Raw genomic sequence first — 12,415 nt, forward strand, 5'->3', positions numbered from 1 at the left:
CAGCCGTGTGGAGACTGTATGACTGAGAGGAGGGCCGTTGCACAAGCAGTGTGAAGAAGCAGGCTTCTGTGCAAGTTCAGCACTCAGCAAGGGAAATTTGGCAGGCTTGCATCAGCTGTGAATTGTGTGGTTCCCAGTTCTTCCCACACCTTCTGTGAGATCTGGCAGGCTGGAGAGTAGGCAGAAATAAGTGGAAGAAAGCTTTATGCTTGCAGCAAACCCTAAATCAGTGGGCTGCAATTAAGTCACATGTGAAGGCTTGCAATTTTGTTTCACAAAGCCAGGCTTGTAAAAACTGTTTATTTCACACTGGAAAAGTCATAGCAGGCATCACAAGCAGGTCATGTCTTAGCTCAGGAGAATTAAGAATATGAGTGTCCTGGATGGCACCAGGGGATAGCTCAGGACAGAAGAATGTTCCTTACTTGCAAAACATGAGAAAGCAAAATCAATGCATTCCACTTTTCTTATTATGCATGAAGCTGCCAGCAATATTACACGATACTCACAGAAGAGCCTGACATCATCCTAAATCTTGCCCACCATATTTTTACACTACCAAGCTTCCTGGGATGAACAGATATTTGGACCGCAAACTTTTACAAAAGCAACTTTACACTGAGGCTGTCCTGTTGCCAGCTGTGGGATGGTGAGGATCTTGCTTGGATACCAAGGAGGGATCAGGAGATGCCCAATCCCCTGTTAAAACCCTGGCAGTGAATTCTAACCTTTTGGTTAGAATTATAACAACTGCCCCTGGCTTGCTGTCCCAGGGCTGCACTAAAAAGTTGGGTGATTAGAGTAAACCTAGGCTGTGGGGTCAGTGTGCAGACAGCTTCTCCTGACTCCGCGGCCAGAGTGGCGATGTGTGTTAACAACAGGGTTGCTCTAATGCCCTTGTTGTTTCATGACATTTTGTGAAATACCATGACTATGAGCTCTTGCTCCTTCTTGTACTTTAACGTAAGTTGACGTGAAGTTTGGTCAGGGACAAACAAGGCTGATATTGCCAGTCTACAGCTTTGGATAGCAGAATCTGTCTTACAGCATCTGCGTTTATGCAGCTGGGGCAACTAAAGGGGAGGTAAAGTTCAGATATTCATTTAGCAGCCAAGGCCTTTGAAGAGCAGATTTTGTGATACAGCTTCAGCTTTGTACTTAAATGATATTTAAGTCTTTACAGCTGAGAATCAGTAACAGGTAGAAGAGGAAATGTAAACTGATGCCTCTAAGGAAGAACTGTTGGCAACTATGCTATAGACAAAGAAAAGTGCAGAAGTGCAAGAGGCATTTTGAAAGAAAAAAAAGGAAAAGAAGAGAAAAGAAGAGAAGAGAAAAGAAGAGAAAAGGAAAGGAAGGGAAAGGAAAGGAAAGGAAAGGAAAGGAAAGGAAAGGAAAGGAAAGGAAAGAAAAGAAAAGAAAAGAAAAGAAAAGAAAAGAAAAGAAAAGAAAAGAAAAGAAAAGAAAAGAAAAGAAAAGAAAAGAAAAGAAAAGAAAAGGAGAAAGCAAAAAACAAACCTAAGCCTAAATCCAAACCAGGCAGGCTCTGTAATTCTGCAGCCTGCAGAGCTACCCTTCTTTCTTGCTTTAATGCTTGCTTATTTTTGTTGGATTCTCACAAATTCCTGTTCTTCTTCTCTGCTTGTGAAAGAAAAAACCAAAAATCCTGAAGGTTGTGAATATCTGTAAAATATCTAATTGTTTGGTGAGCTGTTTTCCAGACAAAACTTCATCAGCTGAAACTATCTGTACTAAAAATCCTTCCCCATTTTGTGATCCCAGTATCCAAACCTCCCTCTCATGCATCCAATAAGAAGTTTTGATGGGAAATCAAGTTATAAGGGAAAACAAATTTTAACAGTGTTGCTGGTGCATGCTTCTCATTCTGTTATTACTTCATTTTCCTTCCCAGTCCCCTGTTTTTTTCTCGTGATAAGGCCTAATTACTACAAATGCAAGCAACATTAGTAATTTAAGATGATCTCATAGGTCAGGGTTAGGAAGACTCACCATCTCTTCGCACAACAGACCACTACCCACTACAGTAAGTAGTTTCTGAGATCAGCAATAACGAATTCCAGTGCTGTAGCATTACTCCTATTTGTACTGTAAATATTACCCTTCTTACTGGTTTTCTTCCACACTCTAAAAATGTGTACCAAAACATGACTGAATATAGTGAATACAGCATGTCATCCTCTGTGTTATACAGAAATTAGCAGGCAGGGTTCGGCTCACAGATCAAGGCACCCAGAATCAGGCCCATGTCTAACTTCCTGATGCAGTCAGTGGAGATCCAGCCGAGATGACTGAGTCTAGAGCCAACTCACCTGGCTCAACATTAATGTATACCTCTGGGTGAGCTGAGTAGCCTTCTAGAGTGAACTGTCTGTCCTAACTAGATACCTATGGATTATAACAGCAGGTTAGACACCTATTACATAGGTAGACATATCCTCTCCAGTGTTAATCTGCAAGCTGAATCAACCTGCTGTTTCTCTCCTCAAAAAAAGAGAGCAATTCCATTACTATAATTTATTACTTTTCCTATCATTCTTACCGCAGAACATCACACGTACAGATCAATATAGTGTACACACACAAAAAAGGGCAGTTTTAACTCAGAGTACCCAGATCCAGGTACAGCCGCACAGCAGCTGTGGAGATTAATAGGAGTCACAGGGATGCTCGCTCTTACCATAGTCTCTCTATTGATATCCTCACAAATAAAGTGAGGAAACTGGTCTTCTCTGAGAGCTGAGCAAGCAGCTACTCTCAGAAAGTAGCTACGAGTGAACACTGTCAAAATGGGAGTTGGGGCCCTTCATATTTGCACTGATGAATGAGATGATGGAATAGACAGGATTTTACTGTATTTGCACATGGCATTAAGCAGGAGGGACTGCAAATACAAATTAGTATTCAAAGCAATCCTGTCAAATTGTAGGTACTGCCCAAAGTAAACAGAAGACAGATTTGAAAGATGCAGCAGACAGGAAAGAATAATCAGCTGTACAAATACAAACCTTCACCAGGAGAAGATATGGGGGTTATGGTGGGTCACAGCAGAGTGTAAGTCAATAACAACATGTTGTTATAAGAAAGCTAAACTCAATATGTTTCACATAACGGGGCAGCCTGCACAGGCCTGGCAACATTTGTCTAACTTAAAGTGTAGGCTAAGGTAGCCTATTTGGCCTGGATTTTCTTTGGCAAGAGGAAATCTAGCTTTAGCTTGCAGCTGTGAGCATGAGCTCTCAGTGTCTGCTGCAGATGCCTGTAGAGCTGGTGTAGATTTGACCCAAAGTCTTGAACATACCTCTCTGCATCTGTTTTTACCCTTTCTCCTCCCACTTTTTCTCTCCATGAGTGACTGGATTCTTTTCCTCCTGGTTTTCATTTTCTACTACTGTTCTTGTTTATACTCTGCACTTTCCAAAGACCTTAAAACTCTTGTCATGTAGCCAGGAGGCTTAGAAATCTCTTGAAGCTTGAAGTCAGGTCCTTGACACAGCCAGTATCAACATTAATCCTTCCTTGCTATAATACTCCAGCAATAAACAGATATGCCAGTGGTCTAAAGTACAGTGTCAAGACCATAAGAAATAAGATATCTTGTTTTTGAATAAAGGAATGGAGAAGTTTAGGCTTTATAGCTGTGAAGGTCTACAGGAAAGGGGATGGCCAAAAGGCAGGGAAAAAAGTGTTTTGAAACCTCAAAAAAACAGCCCAAGAGGAAATACTCTGAGGGTAGAAGTAGTGGTAAGGCATAGGAATATGACTTTTAACTGCAATTCAAAAAAAGATGCAAGTGCTGGTTCCACAGAGAATAGGCACACAGAGCTACGCCATCTGTAAGAGCAGTCATCTCCTGGAGCCTCTGCTAATGGCAAAGAGCAAAGGTAAAATGAAGATGTGTGAGGAACCTCAGTCTTTCCCTGAGTGAGCTTTGCCATGTGTATGCCTCTGCTAAAGCACTATAGCTCTGAGACACCAATTCAGGAGGCTTCTAGGCAGGTTCACGGACTTCTTGTAACACCGAAACACCTTTCACTAAACCCTGTTTTCCACTAGAACTGATCAAAGCAAGTACTTCCACTTTTAAAAAGAGCTGATTATGCTTTCTTCCTATTCTCCACCTCCCTACCCACCAACCCCAGCTAAAGAGGGAGTTATGTGTGTATCCCCTACTTTTCTACCTACTTATCTGTGCTCTGGAAACAGCTGACTTTCAACTGAAGCAACATTAAAATGCCCTCTCCTGTGTCCAAAGAAAAGCTAGTGGGGAAAAAAAGAAAGGGCACAGAAACCACCAGGAAGGAGCAAGGCCCAATTCCTCATCCTTTGGGTTCAGCAGAGTACCTCATCATACAATACAAAGATGTGTCACACCACACTTTTTCTGGTTTTAAGGTTTGTGATGTTTCTTTAACCTGTCTGCACGGACAGACAGCAGCAACAGCTTGCTGGACACTGGCTTCTCTTCTGCCTTTCAACATGTGAGGCAAGGAGCAGATCCATGTTGCCTGAGGCTTGTGATACAAGTTGTTAATCTTATGATATTCCTCTTCAGTATTTATTTGTTAGAACTATTTACAAATAATTCCTCTTGTAGAGCACTAATAGTGTTGAAACACAACAAAAATCCTACGGTCTACGATTAATATAGTGCAGGATAGGATGGGACTAATGCTAACTGCAGAATATGCACAGTGATGGCTCGCCTTTGAAATGAACTGTATCATGCTGCGTGTGGCATATATGAATTTTAAGCTATAGCTTGTATCTAGAAATGCTGTATTTCTTCACAGTAAGACATTCAACACCTATACTGTTTCTAGTGGATAGAACTGAGATATGCATTTCACATCAGCCAAAGGCAGACATATATTTAGAGCAGAAAGGCTTTCTTTTTTTAAGCATCTCCAATAATTATAGAATGGTAGAATCACAGAATGGTTTGGGTTGGAAAGGACCTTAAGATCATCTAGTTCCAACCCCCCTGCCATGGGCAGGGGCACTACACACTAAACCATGTCACCCAAGACTCCATCCAACCTGGCCTTGACCACTTCCAGGGATGGAGCATTCACAACTTCCTTGGGCAAGCTGTTCCAGTGCCTCACCACTTAAGAACTTCTTCCTTCACACAGTAAAGAACTTCTTCCCCATATCTAACCTAAACATCCCCTGTTTAAGTTTGAACCCGTTATCCCTTTTCCTGTCACTACAGTCCCTAGCAAAGAGTCCCTCTCCAGCATTCTTGTAGGCCCCCTTCAGATACTGGAAGGCTACCATGAGGTCTCCACGCAGCCTTCTCTTCTCCAGGCTGAACAGCTCCAACTTTCTCAGCCTGTCTTCATACGGGAGGTGCTCCAGCTCCCTTATCATCCTCATGGCCCTCCTCTGGACTTGCTCCAACAGTTCCATGTCCTTCTTATGTTGAGGACACCAGAACTGCACACAGTACTCCAAGTGAGGTCTCACAAGAGCAGAATAGACGGGAAGGATCACCTCCTTCAACCTGCTGGTCATGCTCCTTTTGTTGCAGCCCGGTAAATGGCTGGCTTTCTGGGCTGCGAGCACACACTGAACCTGGATCATGGTCAGTTTCTCTTCGAGCAACACCCCCAAGTCCTTCTCCACAGGGCTGCTCTGAATCACTTCTCCACCCAACCTGTAGCTGTGCCTGGGATTGCACCGACCGAGGTGTAGGACCTTGCACTTTGCTTTGTTGAACTTCATGAGGTTGGCATTGGCCCACCTCTTAAGTGTGTCAAAGTCCCTCTGGATGGCAGCCCTTCCTTCCAGCGTATCAACTGAACCACATGACTTAGTGTCGTCAGCAGACTTGCTGAGGGCGCACTCAATCCCACTGTCCATGTCGCTGACAAAGATGTTGAACAGAATCAGTCCCAACATCAACCCCTGAGGGACACCACTCATTACCAGTCTCCGGTTGGACAGTGAGCCACACTGAGTCGACCACAACTCTCTGCATGTGGCCATCCAGCCAATTCTTTATCCACCGAGTGGTCCATCTATCAAATTGATGTCTCTCCAGTTTAGAGACAAGGATGTTGTGCGGGACATTGTTGAACGTTTCGCACAAGTCCAGGCAGATGACGTCAACTGCTTTGCCCCTGTACATCAGTTCTATAGCTCCATCATAGAAGGCCACCAAACTGATCAGGCATGATTTGCCCTTAGTGAAGTCATGTTGGCAGTCACCAGCCACTTTGGTGTTTTTCGTATGCCTTAGCGTGGTTTCCAGGAGAATCTGCTCCATGGTCCTGCCAGGCACAGAGGTGAGACTGACTGGTCTGTACTTCCCCAGGTCTATAAAAAATAATAAAACAATCCCTCTCAGAAACAATGTTGTTCCATACTTGGGGATTAATGACATAATTTAAATTTGATGTTGTATCATTAGGCTGTCCCCAGACATTAATGTTCATTTATAGTTTATCTTCACTCCTCCATGACACCCAGAGGTTATGGAGTCTGGCATTCTTCGCTTGGTGATTTGCAGATTTTTTATCCCTCAGACCCATGTCACTTCTCAGAATTTCTGTAGGAAACCATGCATCTTCAGCACAGTTTTAACTGGGAATACTATGAAGGCGATGATAGCTGCATGATCATCTGCAGATCACTTGCCACAGTCTTGCAGAACACTATGCTTTGAAGACAAACTGTTCCTCAGGATTCATTTACAGGGTAGAAAGAATAATTTCCTTTAAAATTCAGAATGATATTATTTGGTGGCTAATAAGTAACACCATTATCTCTGGAACAAGCGCTTGTTCAGGATGCATTTTACAGGCAGTCGATGAAGACCAGAAGGCTATGAAGGTTGGAAACTGTTTGAAAGAAATTACACGGTTACTGCCCATGACAACATATTATCTAACCTCAGTCATTTGGGGAAAGATGAACACACAGTACCATCTAAATATACAAATCTCAGAGCCAGGTTACTATGTTCCCAAGTTTAAAAAGGTCCTCAAATCTAACAGTGAGTGCCCTGGCCACATAAGACTTACTGTATGCCTGCAAGATTATACACAGAGGAACTGTGCTTGAGTGTGCAGAATCCTTGTGCTTACCTTTATTAGAGTGTGTCCTATTCACAGGTGCCATACCTGTTTCTGCGGTCATTGGTCAACACTCATCTGGAGCTCAGGACACCTAGCATAGGCTGTTTTCATAAATACTTTTCAGAGGGGAGTGAAAACCAATTACTGCTATTCCTAATGAAGACATCAGTCAACATCAAACAATATTACATGTCTGGATCAATTAAATGTCACTACATGCACTCCTTTACAGTACCTGCGCATGTACTTGTACTACCTTAACCTCCTGTCATCAGAAAGTCCTTCATCTAAGCTTTACTTGCACTTCCCTGTGTACTGTTAATTGCCAAAGTCTTGTACATCTGCAGCTTCTTTTTCAAGCATAGCAAACGACTGTGAAAGTAGGTGCAGCAACACTGCCATATCACCAGATGAGAAGGAGATACGAAATTTCACAACACAGTTTAGAAGGCATGAACACTGTTTACTTAAAAAGGCTTATGCAAAGGAAAACATGACAAAAAATTCCAGGCATGATACTGGGAAAGATAAATCAAACTTTTTGATAAAGCAAAGTTCCCTGGAAGGAGTCTGTGACTGTCATAACCCTTCATATTCAGAGTGGCTAGAAAGACTGTTCAAGTGAACACCACCACTGCTTATTTTTGTGGGTTCCTCTACACCTTAGGCCAAAGTCTCATTATTTCCTCACATGGATTGGCAATGTGTTCAGTATCAGCACCGCCTGAAATAGTGTGAATGCAGCCTCCATCCTGGCTTCAGGAGGTCTCTCTGGCGCTCCATCAATACTGAGCTCATGTGTAACCTGTGAGTTTATATCTGACCTTTTGAACAACCTGAGTAAACACAGACACTACTGGCCAGCCCAGCTCTGCAACACAATTTTGCAGTAGCACTGAACCTAGAAGACAGTTTTATGCATAGTGATCTCTAGGGGTGTGAAAATGCTGCTGCCTTTCTCCGGCAGACAGCTCAAGGGCAGAACAGAGGGTTTTAAGAGTTTGATTCTTAGGTATATAATTCAGTGGCTACTAGCCAACTTTTGCAAGATCTCCCACCACTCACCATGGGACCAAGTCTAAGGAGCCCAGACCCCAGCAGTTGTGCAATGGAGTGCTAATTCATGCTGTGCAATGCCTACTTCAGACGAAAACCTATTCCTGTTTCTGAAGAGAAGGAGATTTTATAATGCAGTAGAAGTCAGTGTTCATGGGGATATGGCTACTAAGTGCTGGTTTAAAAGACACAGATACATCGAAGAATCTCACTTCAGAATACATTCCCTCATTAAGCAAGCCACATGGTTATACAGTATTTACAATCCCATAATCTCCTGTGAAAATGTCAGGATTTTTTTCAGAAATACCACATGTATTTGCTAATTAATCATAGTATGTTTGCTTTGCTTGTCTCTACTTTTTCTATTGGTCAGTTAATCCAGACAAAATACCCTAATGAACTCAGGGTATTTGAAATCCTAACCAATATTCAAAAGGCCATTTCTTTCTGGTATTGTCTATACATATTCTCCAAGTATGAAAGTATGCAAATATGCTTAGTTTATTAAAATCTTACATCAGTGCTAAGACATTTATGACTGTGAATTTATGAGACCTGACTGACAGACTTGCTTCAGTTACTTTACTTGAGTGACATAACTTAAAAGTCACATTTATTTGCCAGAAGAATTACCAGATGAGATATTTCTTGTACATTTGTCCAGGTATCTCTTGATAGGCACCAGTTCCAGAAACATGTGTGGCTTAGACAAAAGTCTGTCTAACATCAGTGAACTGCTTGTATAAGTTAATGTTTTTTTCATCTAGAATCTTGTATGAAAAACAAAACATTTTTTTCAAACCCAAGAATTTAGAATAACAATAAAAACCTTAACACAGGCTCTCCGAAAACAGTCTCTGACACCAGTACAAACCTCTCCACCAACCCTAACAGCCACCAGAACAAGATCACAAAATATGGTGGTGATCAGCAACATGCCAAGCAAAAAAAAAAAAGGTGACAGAAGTTGCAGATGGCTATTAAGTAGAAGTAGCCCCTCACACCACAGTCTGTGATACTAAAAAATTCCAAACAATTAAATTTATTTTCTGACCTATCTCCAAACTGGTGGACATAGTGGATGGACCAGCCTACAGCTGAACTAGACATATGCACAATATAAACAAGAGCAGTAAGCAGTGCTACTATATTCAGAAAAATGTCAGAGCAGTTTCCCTGACCACTATGCTTATATTGGCCAATACATTCAAGTAGCAGGAATAGAGACCGAGGAAGTTCAGGCTCATTCAGCAGCAGTAGAGAATGCCAACAATGGGGAACCAGAAAAAAATAATGCAAAATAAGATAGACCAAAAGGATGTTAGGGAAGTGGGCAAGACTGCAGAAAGATTACAGACTCAAATCAGTGCATTGTCTGAACCCAGGGCATCATCTGGAGTTCTAATAGAACATTTTACATACTAGAATTCCTGTCTGAACCAACAAAGCAGCTGGAAATAGCCTTGCAGAGTACTCTGCTGCAAGTGCCTGCATACAATGAGTTAGAAAAGTCTGACACACCACCACTGGGTATTATCAACCATTCCCCCAAAGGGCATGGGAGAAATCAAAGGCTACTGCATACAGAAAGGAGGCAATCAGTCAAATGCACATGATGGCTCAGGACCAAGATTTTAATCCCAACAGAGAAAACACAGAAGGCTCACCTTGATTTTTTTCTGCCATCTGCTGTGAAATGATAATTGCCAGAAGATGAAGGATCATTGCAGTTCTCCCAAGCATGCAGACATTAGGGTCAGGTATTTGAACATGACAAGCTTGTTTTCAGACCACAGCCTAGATAGTTGGTGATATTCTAGATGATATTCTGATTCAAGAATCTAGTTCATTAAGGTAGATCCAGGACCAGGTGAGGTCTTTAGGTAAAATAGTTAAAGTTGCTCTCAACCCTAACAATTCCATTCAATGCAGTCACCAGCAACAAGAAACTAGATCTCCTTGAGCTAAGGCATGGGACAGAGACAAGGCCTCCTGGTGCTGTCCATCTGTTTGCTCATCTCTGTAAAGTAATAGCATTTTAAAATATCCCATCTAGCAATGACCTCCTCTAAAATCTACTTTCTGTGAAATACAAGCCACAGTTATACTACCTACCTGCTGGCTACCTAATGAAACCAAAATACCAATTATGAGAAATGTAAGAGGAGGTCAAATAATATTTTTATCTGAAAATTATTGTTCAGTGTCTGTATGTGACAGTTAAAATTCTGAGGTACCTAAACTCAAAATATTTTTTATTTTGTTGAACCTAGAATATTGGCTTCTGTAGGAGATCTGTAAACATGAAGTGAATGCAGCAGGCTCATTTGACAGAAAACAGAATTCTGACTGATCCTAGTTGCACTGTAGAGAAGTGCTAATATACATATAACACCTTTGCAAGTTGGGCTTATTAAAATAACCAAGCATTTCAAAACAAGCAGGCTATAAAATTGAAGACAATAAGTGAAGACAGACCTAAATACTTAGAGTGACAAAAATAGCATGGAGACAACATGAAAAGCCTTTCTCATTATTAAACCATATTCTACACATACTTCTGGGTTTTTTAATTATCTGTAGGAGGTTTATCTTCTACGGAAATGAGTTAAAGGAAGCATACAAGGGAAAGTTGATAAGGAGGTGGACTTGGGAATTTATAGAGTAAGTAAAGCTTTTGGAGAAAGTTTAGGTCTGAAAAGAATGAAAACTGTGTGTACAATAGAAAGGAAAAATGAGTATGGAAAATCTACCTCAATCCTTAAAGAACATGATCAACTCCTGATCCAGAGGATTTAACACAGAATGAGTCAGATTAAACTCAGAACTTTGCAATGTTGGGATTTTGAATGTTTAGAAAACACAGAGTGCAAAGGGCAGTTATAAGATAAAGACTTGATTCTGGTCCAGCATACAGCTAATGCTGTTTGTGGGTGACTAAAATCTGTGCTGTGATGTTAATAATTAGCAAGGCCCTATTCTTCCTATGTAATGGGGTTTTCCATGCCCATTCAAGAAGCTGTATCAGCTTTGCTTCAGGACACTGAGGGGCACTAATGAAAGGCACAGAGGATGAGCAGGACACACAGATGTAATCCTAGCCTTCATGGAAGAGCAAGGAGCCAATTCATCTTGAAGCCACAACCTCCTCCTGCTACTCAGGAGGAAAGACAAGATTCTATGGTTTGTACAAAATAATCTGAGTGGTAAGTTTCCAGGGAAGACTTGTATTGGTTTCTCATTTTTTTCTAGGTTACAAGTATTAGTTAGCATTTCTGTCACCTTCACTGAAGAACAATATGAGTAGCAGTTTGCTCCCCAGGTACATGCCTGGAGTAGGACTTAGTTCACTAGTTCTAATAATCTGAACATTTATCTAGTCAAAGTCAATTAGTTAAGTGTCCTTGGAGAAAGCCAGACATCTCAGGGGGAAAGTTGTCCCACCTCTCTTGATTAACTATCCTAGTATAGTATAAATCAGTCTACAGACCTACCTATCTCTTCCGCTGCCCAGAGAAGGGAGATTCTTGGCCAGTGCAGATGGTCAACATAAGGAGAAATGAATTCCACCTGTAAAAACTATAACCTCTTAACATTCTCCTCTTTAAATTTAGTTTTTTTCACTAGAAGCATATTTCCCAATGTTAATTATTTTCAGGCTTTTCACTGGAGCCACTTCAATTTTTACAGGGCCATCTTGGATAATGGAAGTGTGCACAGAAGTGTAAGCAACATCCCCCTAGTAGTCACAGCAGGATTATCATATACACACACACAGAGTAATATATGTATACGTGCATAATAACCTCCTCAGTGATAGTAACCTCCATATCAATACATGGTAGCCCATTGTTCATTATTTCAATTCTTTCCTAACTGCACTGTAGTAGGTTCCAGAGTACCTTCCTGAATACTTTTTCCTGCAGAAGAACATGAGCTTTACTACTGATGTTGGTCTATTTCACCAAAGCTAACAATTAGAAAATGAAGGACTAGAAGCAGCATGGTGGAAAAGGCATAATGAGGAATCAGAGGAATGCAAGCCTAGGAACTCCTTTTGACTCCACTTCAGGTGAAATAGTTTAGCAATGAATTAATAAAGGCTGGCAGTGGCCAGACTGAGAGGGAGCTATCTTTCAAGTGACAGGTGGAAACAATGTGCTGTGACTTCGATAAATGCAAAGCAACAGGACCAGCATGCTTAAGAAAAAAAATAAAAGGTCACCTGCCTTATTCACTAAGAAAACATTTGACAT

This window comes from Strigops habroptila, chromosome 2 (genome assembly GCF_004027225.2).
Source record: "Strigops habroptila isolate Jane chromosome 2, bStrHab1.2.pri, whole genome shotgun sequence".
NCBI lineage: Eukaryota > Metazoa > Chordata > Aves > Psittaciformes > Psittacidae > Strigops > Strigops habroptila.